Below are 9,527 nucleotides of genomic sequence, written 5' to 3' on the forward strand. Positions count from 1 at the left end.
TGTTTTGAAGCTTCTGATAAAACTGAGTCTTTAAAACAAATGTGTTAACTAATGTCAATAGTGCAGCGTTTGTAACACCCTTTAGAAACAATGCTGGCAGTTGTAAGTTCTCTCTATATTTTATGAGTAGTACTTAAAAAAAAAATATTTATTTGGTTGTGCCGGGTCTTTAGTCGTGGCATGTGAACTGTTAGTTGCGGCATATGGGATCTAGTTCCCTGACCAGGGATTGAACCCGGGCCCCCTGCATTGGGAGCACGGAGTCTTAGCCACTGGACCACGAGCGAAGCCCCTATGAGTAGTGCTGATACTCGTTCATTCAGTTTACTAAGTGCCAGTAAAAGAAAGTTTCATTTACAAAATATCAGCAAATGTGACCCGAGGGAAGACCGTATTCCAAAGGGGGCTGGGATTTTCCCTGGGAACCCCTGTGGAGTTGCAAATGCTGAGGGAGAGGGGCAGGGATCCCATCAGAAAGGGCTAGGAGAGAGAATATTTTCAGCCTGTGTTTTCACTCTTTGCTGGGCATGGGGGGAGAAGGAGGACAAAGAGGACTTTTGTTGTAAGGGCGGGAGAATGGGGTTGGTGGTGGTTGGTCACGGCACTGAGCATGTACAGGCACAAGAGAAAAAAATGCAAAAACAATTTTCCGCAAGTCAAGGAAGAGAAAGCTTATTTATCAACAATAAAAGGACAGGAAGGGGCTTCCCTGGTAGCGCAGTGGTTGAGGGTCCGCCTGCCAATGCAGGGGACACGGGTTCGTGCCCCGGTCTGGGAAGATCCCACGTGCCGCGGAGCGGCTGGGCCCGTGAGCCGTGGCCACTGAGCCTGCGCGTCCGGAGCCTGTGCTCCGCAACGGGAAAAGCCACAACAGTGAGAGGCCCGCATATCGCAAAAGAAGAAAAAAAAAAAAAGGACATGAAGTGTAATCAAGTATTAACTGCAGACAGATCTGGATAGTGTTAGAGCTGAGTTCTAGGACTTCTAAACTGAAGCTAGCCCAGAGAGGTTTGTAAAGATATTATTTTTTTAAAAATCAGGCATCAGAAGCAGAAAGAACACATGACATTCTGAGAGATGCTGCATTTAGTTAACCAGAAGTGCTGATTTATAGCTTCAGAGTGATGGGTTGGCAGGATAAGGGCATTGTGGGACAGGCAAGGCCAGTACCACAAGGCAGGGGATCAAGACAAGGGCTAAGACATCAGGCATTGATCTGGGGGTGCTGTCACCTCCTTGAGGATGGAGGTTGGAGGGATGTGGTAGAGGCTCTCTCTGCAGCTTGGGTCATAGCAGCTCTTAGACAATGGCAAAAGAAGGGAAATGGGAAATTTCAAGGTTTTTAACAGTTCCTGCGAACTGTTATGGTGGAAACAGAGGCTACAGAGCAGAACAGATTAGGAGAAAGTTGCCTCCCCCTGCACCCCCAGGTCACCCAGAGAAATTAGAAGGCAACTGAGACTTCCATAGAAATTTGAAGCTTTTTTTTCTTCTAATTTTAGGTTAAACTTCATAGAGCTCCTTTCCTGACAGCTGGACTACATTTAGTGAACTGAAGGCAGTGAAGACAAAGTCTAGACATTGCAGCCTCCAGTGTCCCCTCCCCCCTTCTCTTCCACATAGTGGTCACAGGAACATACAATGTGACATGTTGGTGGTGTGATGGAAAGATCCTCAAAAACACAAAAAGCACAATTCAGCAGTCATGAGCTCTATGAGTTTGGTGAAGAAAGAACTGTGTGAGTATGAGTGTGTATGTAGGTGGGCAAGGCCTAAGAAAGTGCCTCCTGGCATTATTTATGTTAGTAAATTGCTAGAAAAACCCAAATGTCCATTAGCAAAGGAGAGGTTAAATGAATAATGATACATTCATGCAATGGAATACTATGCAGCCATTAAAAAGGAGACCTTTGTATCAGAGTTTGGTCAGGACATCAGAAGAGGCTCTGCGTATTCCATGACTGATCCAGGATGGGCACATAGCCCTGAGCAGAGCCAGAGAGGCTGTGAGAATTTTGCTTGGAATCTTTTTTTCTTCACTGACTTTCAGAGAAGATGTAGAGTCTGGAGCTGTGGCAGGAATGTTGTCAGATGAAAAGGGAGCCTGAAAAGAAGCCTAACTGGTAGTGAGACCTTACCAAGGACAGTTTCAGGCGAATGGCGGGTGGGAGACAAATGGGTTGAAGAGTGAGAGGAGACTGGGCAGAGGAGGGGAGCCATCAAGTGAAGCTAACATTTAAAGACACATGGCTGTTACAGGGAGTAGAGAGCTAGAGTGGTGGCGAGAAGATGAGATGGAGAGCATTTTGCATTTGTTTCTCCACCCCCCAAGCAGGGAGGAGATGCTACAGCATGTGTGACATTTATGGGAGACTCGGTGAAGGGGGAGTGGATAACTGGTGGTGTCAGATAGCATGTGTGAAGGGCTGGACTTGGAGTGCAGAAGAGAATGACCAATGTCTTCTTGGATGGCTTCGAATTCTCTGTGAAGTATGAGGAGGGGTCATTCTTTCAGAGAGAAGGTAGATTAGGCGACAGTGGAGAACGGTTTAGTTGGGAACAGTGTAATCAAGTATTAACTGCAATCAAGTATTAACATTTCGGTACTGGCCGAGCCCCCTGGAGGAACTGTGTGGATTTCTGGGCAGTGTCACCGAGATCGTAGATCGTGACTCACAGCGCAGATGTCTGTAGCACCACTCTGCCCTGCAGGTGTGTTGGTCACAGGAGACAGCCTCTCTGGGTTTCAGGTTGGCCAGGCAAGTACCTGGAGGAAGGGGATGCAGAAGAGTTGCAGTTACGTATCTTTAAGAGTGATTGACTGATGGGCCATGGGCTCTAAGCTAGATAAGGAAGCATGTGAGGTCAGGAGGTGCCTCAGTCACTTGGGGATAGTTCTCTCTCCCTTAGAGTTTCATTTTCCTCTTCCTTTAGCAGCTTGTTAGAAGCTGCTTGGCCAGTTAGAAGGCTAGGGTTGTTTCTTAAAGCCATCCCTGTCCAATTCTGCCCCCACCAGTGAGCTGCCTAAGGTGGTACTTTCTGCCAATAAATTTTGTTTTTTCCTTTCTGTTTTGATGAGATTCCGCTGTTTGGTCAAGCACAAAAACTGGTCTGCAGGGCAGATGGTATCTTCAGAGCAGTTGGGAATCCTGTCTCTCTGGGTCTCTGGATTGTTCTTTTTGTTTTTTTGAAGGTAAAAGAAAAGTTTTATTTTTCTTACTGTTAATTGATCTAACAAATATCAGTCTGCTCAAAATAATAATAGCAACAATGTATCTGATTATGTATGCATATGGATGTATTATATATATATATACGGGTCTCTGGTTTTGATGAAAAAAAGCACATAAGACCTGAGGCAATGTCCATAGAGGACTGGTCCAGGGGCTCACTGGAAGGGACTTACGGCAACGCTGCTGATCAATCTCCCAGTCTTCATGGCTATTATTGCTGTATATTTTCAATGACAAAAAATTCATCATGTATTATCCTTTGAAATGCGAATAGGTTATGTCTTCTGTTTTCAGCACCTACATGGTGGGGAGGAACGTGGAGAGGGATAAATCAATAAGACTTTTCAAAGAACAACTTAACAAACTCTATTAAAATGAAAAATTTTCAACTCAGCACTTTTGCTTCTTACAAAACACTACTACCACAATGCCAAGATATATGTTCTAGAATGTCCTAGTGAAGGACTGTTGGCCCATAAATAGGGGCCTGGTTAAGTAAATTAAGCAATGGACACACAGTGGAATACTATATGGACTTTGAAAACAGTGAGGTCAGCCGCTCTCGCCTTTTGAGATGGCTCGCACCCTGTATGTGGAGCATGTTTCTGCTGGGGCCACTCTCACCTTTTGGGACAGACCGCATTCTGCCCATGGAATGTGTATCTCTGCTTTCAGTTTATTATGGCTCACTCTTGAATTCTTTCCTGTGCGAAGGAAAGAATTGGTGGCCCATCCCAGGGACTCACCTCGGACATGACCAACCTCTTGTGTCCAAGTTTCCTGCAATAACTTTACAAAGGGAGAGGAAGAAGGTGGTCTTTTCTCCCTCCCCACTTTTCCTTTGATTATAAAAATGTAGCCCACTTAGTTCTCGGGGCAGAGCTCTCTTGCTTGCCTGCTTCTATCCTTCATAAGCATCCTATATTAATAGATCTACTTATCTAAAAAAACAAAAACCAGTGAGGTAAATCTATATGTACTGACATGGAAGGTTCTTCAAGACGTTCTGTTCAGTGACAAGATGCAAACTAGTATGATAGCATCGATAATGATAATAGCTATCAGAATGTGTACAAGGAATAAAAATGGAAGAAGGGCACACAAAAATGTTAAAGACAATGTTATTGGGAACATGGAGTATAATTTTCATTTTATGTATTTCTATGTGGTCTGAATTCTCTATAGTGAACAAGCATAATTTTAGTGAATAATGGAATTATTGAACATAATTTCTCTCCTAAGCATGTTACATTCATTACTGACCACACAATCACTGGGTGGTGAATATTACCTATTCTACAGATAAGAGGACTAGAAAAGTTAACCTGCCCAAGCTCACATTTAGATCATCTAAAGAGATAATCTTTTCAAACTCTATATCATAAAGTGAATATAGTCTTCCCAGGCTCCGCTTATTTCGCTTTAGAAGCTTACTTCTGGCCCTTTGAGCTATTTCTCCTTCCCATTATGATTTCACTTCCCTCTCAAAACTATTAAAATTCATTTCCTCTGGGAAGTTACCACAGGCTCATGGCTCCTCGTGACTCCATTAACCTTACTCTGTAGCATTTTGATATACTCACTGCAGTGCTTTTGTATATATGTTACCGTTTGAATTTGATTCTATTCTCCTTCATCTTCATCTTTGATGATGAGCTCCTTGATAGACTTGACACTTTGTTTAGAACTTCCCATAATCCTTCAGAGCCTGTTTCCAAACCTCAATAGGTCTTAGGACTGAATCCTTAGTGTAACATTTGCATTTGGTGGGTCCTTAATATTGATGATCAACAATTCCTATAAATCAGGCAAACTTTTTCTTACACAGCACTGTATGTTTTCTCTACCGAATTATGTAAATGTCCCTCAGTTGAATAGCTTCTAAATTAATAGATAATTCCAGTAAAGTCATGTCCTCTTTTGAATTTTTTTTTCTTGGTGTAGGGGAGATGTGAATCATATAGAGTCAATAGAAGGTTTCCAAATGGAAAAGCTTGACAACCATTGTGATAAAAAAAAATCAGTGGCAGAGAATTCCTCTATTTCTCCACTTCAATGCTTACAGGAATAAATGCTGTTTACGTTATAAATCACCAAGGAAATAAGACTAGACTTCCAGTTGGTTGATAACATATGGTTGAGAAAAGAGCCTCAAGGTTATCATATTGATTCTAGATTATCTTCCTTGTCTGGTGTAAGTACAGAGACAAACACATATTCTTACCCAAATAAGTGAATCAAATGTAGTTTCCATTTTGCTCCACAAATATTTGAATGTGTACCTTTAACATTTCATTAGCAGCAAAAATAACATGGTCTACATCCACAGTCAGTTGTTCTTTAGAGTAGTCTTACTCCTTGTACTTCAGTACTTGAATGAATGGAATCTTCAGAGTGGAATATTTAATTCAAGACTTGGAAACAATTTGACAAACTAGTTGATTCATAGTGATCACTTCAGAAACCTAAAAGCTACTCGATAATACAAAATTTAGGGTGGGAAAGAAGGCATTCCTTTTTTTGTTTTTCTAAATTAAACCTTTAAAAATTTGTAAACTTATTTCAAGTACATGGAAAAGTACAGAAAAAATATAATGAATAATTATGTACTCATCACCCACTCTATAAAATTTTACTATTGTCATATTAAGTTTAAATTTTTAAAAAGTCACAGATATAAAGCCCCCTGTATATGCCTCCTAAATCTCATTCTTTTTTTTCCCCACCCTGAACAAGCTCTATTCTGAATTTGGTGCTTATTATTCTCATGCTGTTATTCCTTTACTATGTTTATAAATTCATAAGCAATATATAATATTGTTTTGTACTTTCAGTGGTATATTATACATATCATTCTGCACCTGTGCTTTCTTGGCTGTTTATACATGTAACTCAAGTTGTTGTACAGATGTATCCTATTATACCAAAGTGTATCTGTTATCATGGGCATGGACTTCTGGTTTTTTCCAATGTTTTGCTACTACAAGCAATTCTATTTAAAGTTTTATACATGTCTCCTTTTCCCACATGCAGTAGTTTCTCATATATTCATGTGCATATAATCATCTGGTGAGTCTTGTTAAAATGCAGACTCTGATTTGGTAGGTTTGGGATGGGGCCTGAGATTCTGCACAGTTTCCAGATGGTGTTGATGTTGCTGGTCCTAGGACCACGCTTTGAGGAGCAAGGGCCTTGCAGAGGAGTAAAACTTCTAGGTTGTAGAGGATGATCATCTTCAAAGTTACGATATTGCCAAATGGCTCTCTGGAGTGCTTGCACCAATCCACACTCCTATCAGCAGCTCACCAGAGTCTCCACAATGTTACATCTTCATTAACACTGTTATTGTAAGACTTTGATTTTTGCCAATTTGATGGGCATGAAGTGGTATTTTGTTATATTAATTTACCTTTGATGAGTATTATTGAAGTCAGACCCCATTGAGTTTCTTCTTCTGCAATAATTTTTTTTTTTTTTTTGTGGTACGCGGGCCTCTCACTGTTGTGGCTTCTCCCGTTGCGGAGCACAGGCTCCGGACGCGCAGGCTCAGCGGCCATGGCTCACGGGCCTAGCCGCTTCGCGGCATGTGGGATATTCCTGGACCGGGGCATGAACCCGTGTCCCCTGCATCGGCAGGCGGACTCTCAACCACTGCGCCATCAGGGAAGCCCTGCAATAATTTTTAACATAAACGAATGTTTTGGGTAAAGAAGATGTCTTCATTCATCTGTTTCATACTTTAAAGCATCCTTGTGCAGCCATGGCCAACATTAAGTCTTGAGACTTTCAGGCTAGAAGAAGGAGGAGCTGCTGAAACAGATGGATGACCTGAAAGTGGAGCTGTCCCAGCTGCATGTCTCCAAAGTGACAGGCAGTGCAGCTTCCAAACTCTATAAGATTCGAGTTGTTTGCAAATCTATTGCCTGTGTTCTCACTGCCATTAACCAGACTCAGAAAGAGAACCTCAGGAAATTCTACAAGGGCAAGAAGTACAAACCCCTGGAACTGCAGCCCAGGAAAATATGTACTATGCACTGCCAGCTCAACAAGCGTGAGGAGAACCTGAAGACCAAGCAGCAGCAATGGAAGCAATGGTTGTGACCACCATCGAAGTACGCGGTCAAGACCTGAGCATTGTGGTGTCAATAGAAAACAAACTGGCTAGGAAGAAAAAAAGGAAATACTGAGGGGAGTCCTTCAAGTTAAAGCAGAAGGATGATAAAGAGCAACAAAAACCATACAAAAATATAAAACTCCTTGGTAAAGGTAAACATATAGATAAATTTAGAATTATGTAGTATTGTAATGTAAGTGCATAAATCACTTTTAAATCTGGTACAGATTTAAGAAAACAAAAGCAAGCATAAAAAGTAATTATAAATTTATGTTAATAAATATGCAATGTTACAAGAGATAATTTATGTCTCAATAACATAAAGTGGGTGAGGCAGAACTGTAAAGGAGCAGAGTTTTTATATGTGATTAAAGTTGTTTTCAGTTTAAAACGTATTATTATAACTTTAAAATATTTTATGTAATTACAGTGATAACCACAGAGAAATTATAGAATATACACAAAGGGAAATGAGAAGGGAATCAAAATATGTCACTACCAAAAAAATCAGCAAAACGCAAAATAAGGCAGCAGGATGGAGAGAGCGACAAAAAGTTTATAAGATACAGAAAACAAAATGGCAATATAAGTCCTTTCCTGCCTATAATTAATTTATATGTAAATCGATTAAATGTACCAATTAAAAGACACATTGGTTGAATGGATAAAAAACAGGAACCAACTAATGTGCTGTCTACAGAGACATGCTATAGGTCTAAAGACACACATAGGCTAAAAGCGAAAGGATGGAAAAAATATTCCATGCAAACAGGAACCTAAAGAGAGCAGAGGTGGCCATACTTAGATAAAATAGACTTTAATACCAAAACTATCATATGAGACAAAGAAGGACACTGCATGATGATAACAGGGTCAATTCACCAGGAAGATATAACAGTTATAATATACATGCACCTAACATTAGAACTCCCTAATATATGAAGCAAACATTGACAGAACTGAAGGGAGAAAAAGACAGCAACACAATGATAGTAGGATACTTCAATATTCCACTTTCAGTTATGGATAGAACAGCCAAACAGAAGATCAATAAGAAAACAGAGGACTTAACACTATAGAATAACTGAACGAAACATATACAGAACACTTCACCTAACGATAGCAGAATACACATTCTTCTCAAGTGCACATGGACGTTCTCCAAGGTAGTCCATATGTTAGGTCACAAAACAAGTCTTAGCAAATTTAAGAAGACTGAAATCATATAAAGTATCTCTGACCACAATGGAATGAAATTAGAAATCCACAGCAGAAGGAAAAAACATAAGTATGTGGAAATTAAACAACATAATCTTAAACAACAAATGGATCAAAGAATAAATCACAAGTGAATTTAGAAAACACTTAGAGACAAATGAAAAATACAACATACCAAAACTTACGGGATGCAGCAAAAGCAGTGATAACAGGGAACTTTATAAACACTTGCATTAAAAAGAAGAAAGATCTCAAATCAATAATCTAATTTTATACCTTGAAGAAATAGGAAAAGAACAAACTAAACATAAATTTAGTAGAAGGAAAGAAACAATAAAGATTAAAGGAGAGGTAAATGAAATAAAGAATAGAAAAACAATAGAAAAAATCAATAAATCCAAGAGTTAGTATTATCAATAAAACCAATAAAACCAACTGAATGTTTGTGTCCCCTCACCTAAATTCATATGTTGAAGCCCTGACCACCAAAGTGATGGTATTTGGAGGTGGGGCCTTTGAGAGATAATTAGGTTTAAATTAGGTCATGAGGGTGGGAACCTCATGATGGGACTAGTGCCCTCGTAAGAAGAGGGAGAGAGAAATCTATTTCTTCATGCACATGCATGACAAAAGGCCACCTTAGCACCCAAGAAGAAGGCAGCTATCTGCAAGCTAGGAAAAGGGTTCTCACCGGAACCTGACTATGCTGGCACCCTGACATGGACTTTCAGGCTCCAAAACTGTGAGAAATAAAGATCTGTTTTTTAAGCTATCCATTCTATGATGTTTTATTTTGGCAGCCCAAGCAGACTAAGACATGGTCTTTTAAAAAGATCATCAAAATCGACAAACCCTTATCTAGATTAGCTAAGAAAAAGAGCTAGAAGATTCAAATAACTAATATTAGAATTGAAAGAGTAGATAGTGGGCTTCCCTGATGGCGCAGTGGTTGGGAGTCCGCC

The 9,527-nt window shown here is 40.1% G+C and overlaps 1 pseudogene; it reads left to right on the top strand.

Moving 5' to 3' along the window:
* Positions 1-7,052: 7,052 nt before the first annotated feature.
* On the top strand, positions 7,053-7,334 carry LOC114902101 (annotated as a pseudogene).
* Positions 7,335-9,527: the final 2,193 nt, after the last annotated feature.

This window comes from Monodon monoceros, unplaced genomic scaffold (genome assembly GCF_005190385.1).
Source record: "Monodon monoceros isolate NGI ecotype Baffin Bay Population unplaced genomic scaffold, NGI_Narwhal_1 Super_Scaffold_2, whole genome shotgun sequence".
Lineage (NCBI taxonomy): Eukaryota > Metazoa > Chordata > Mammalia > Artiodactyla > Monodontidae > Monodon > Monodon monoceros.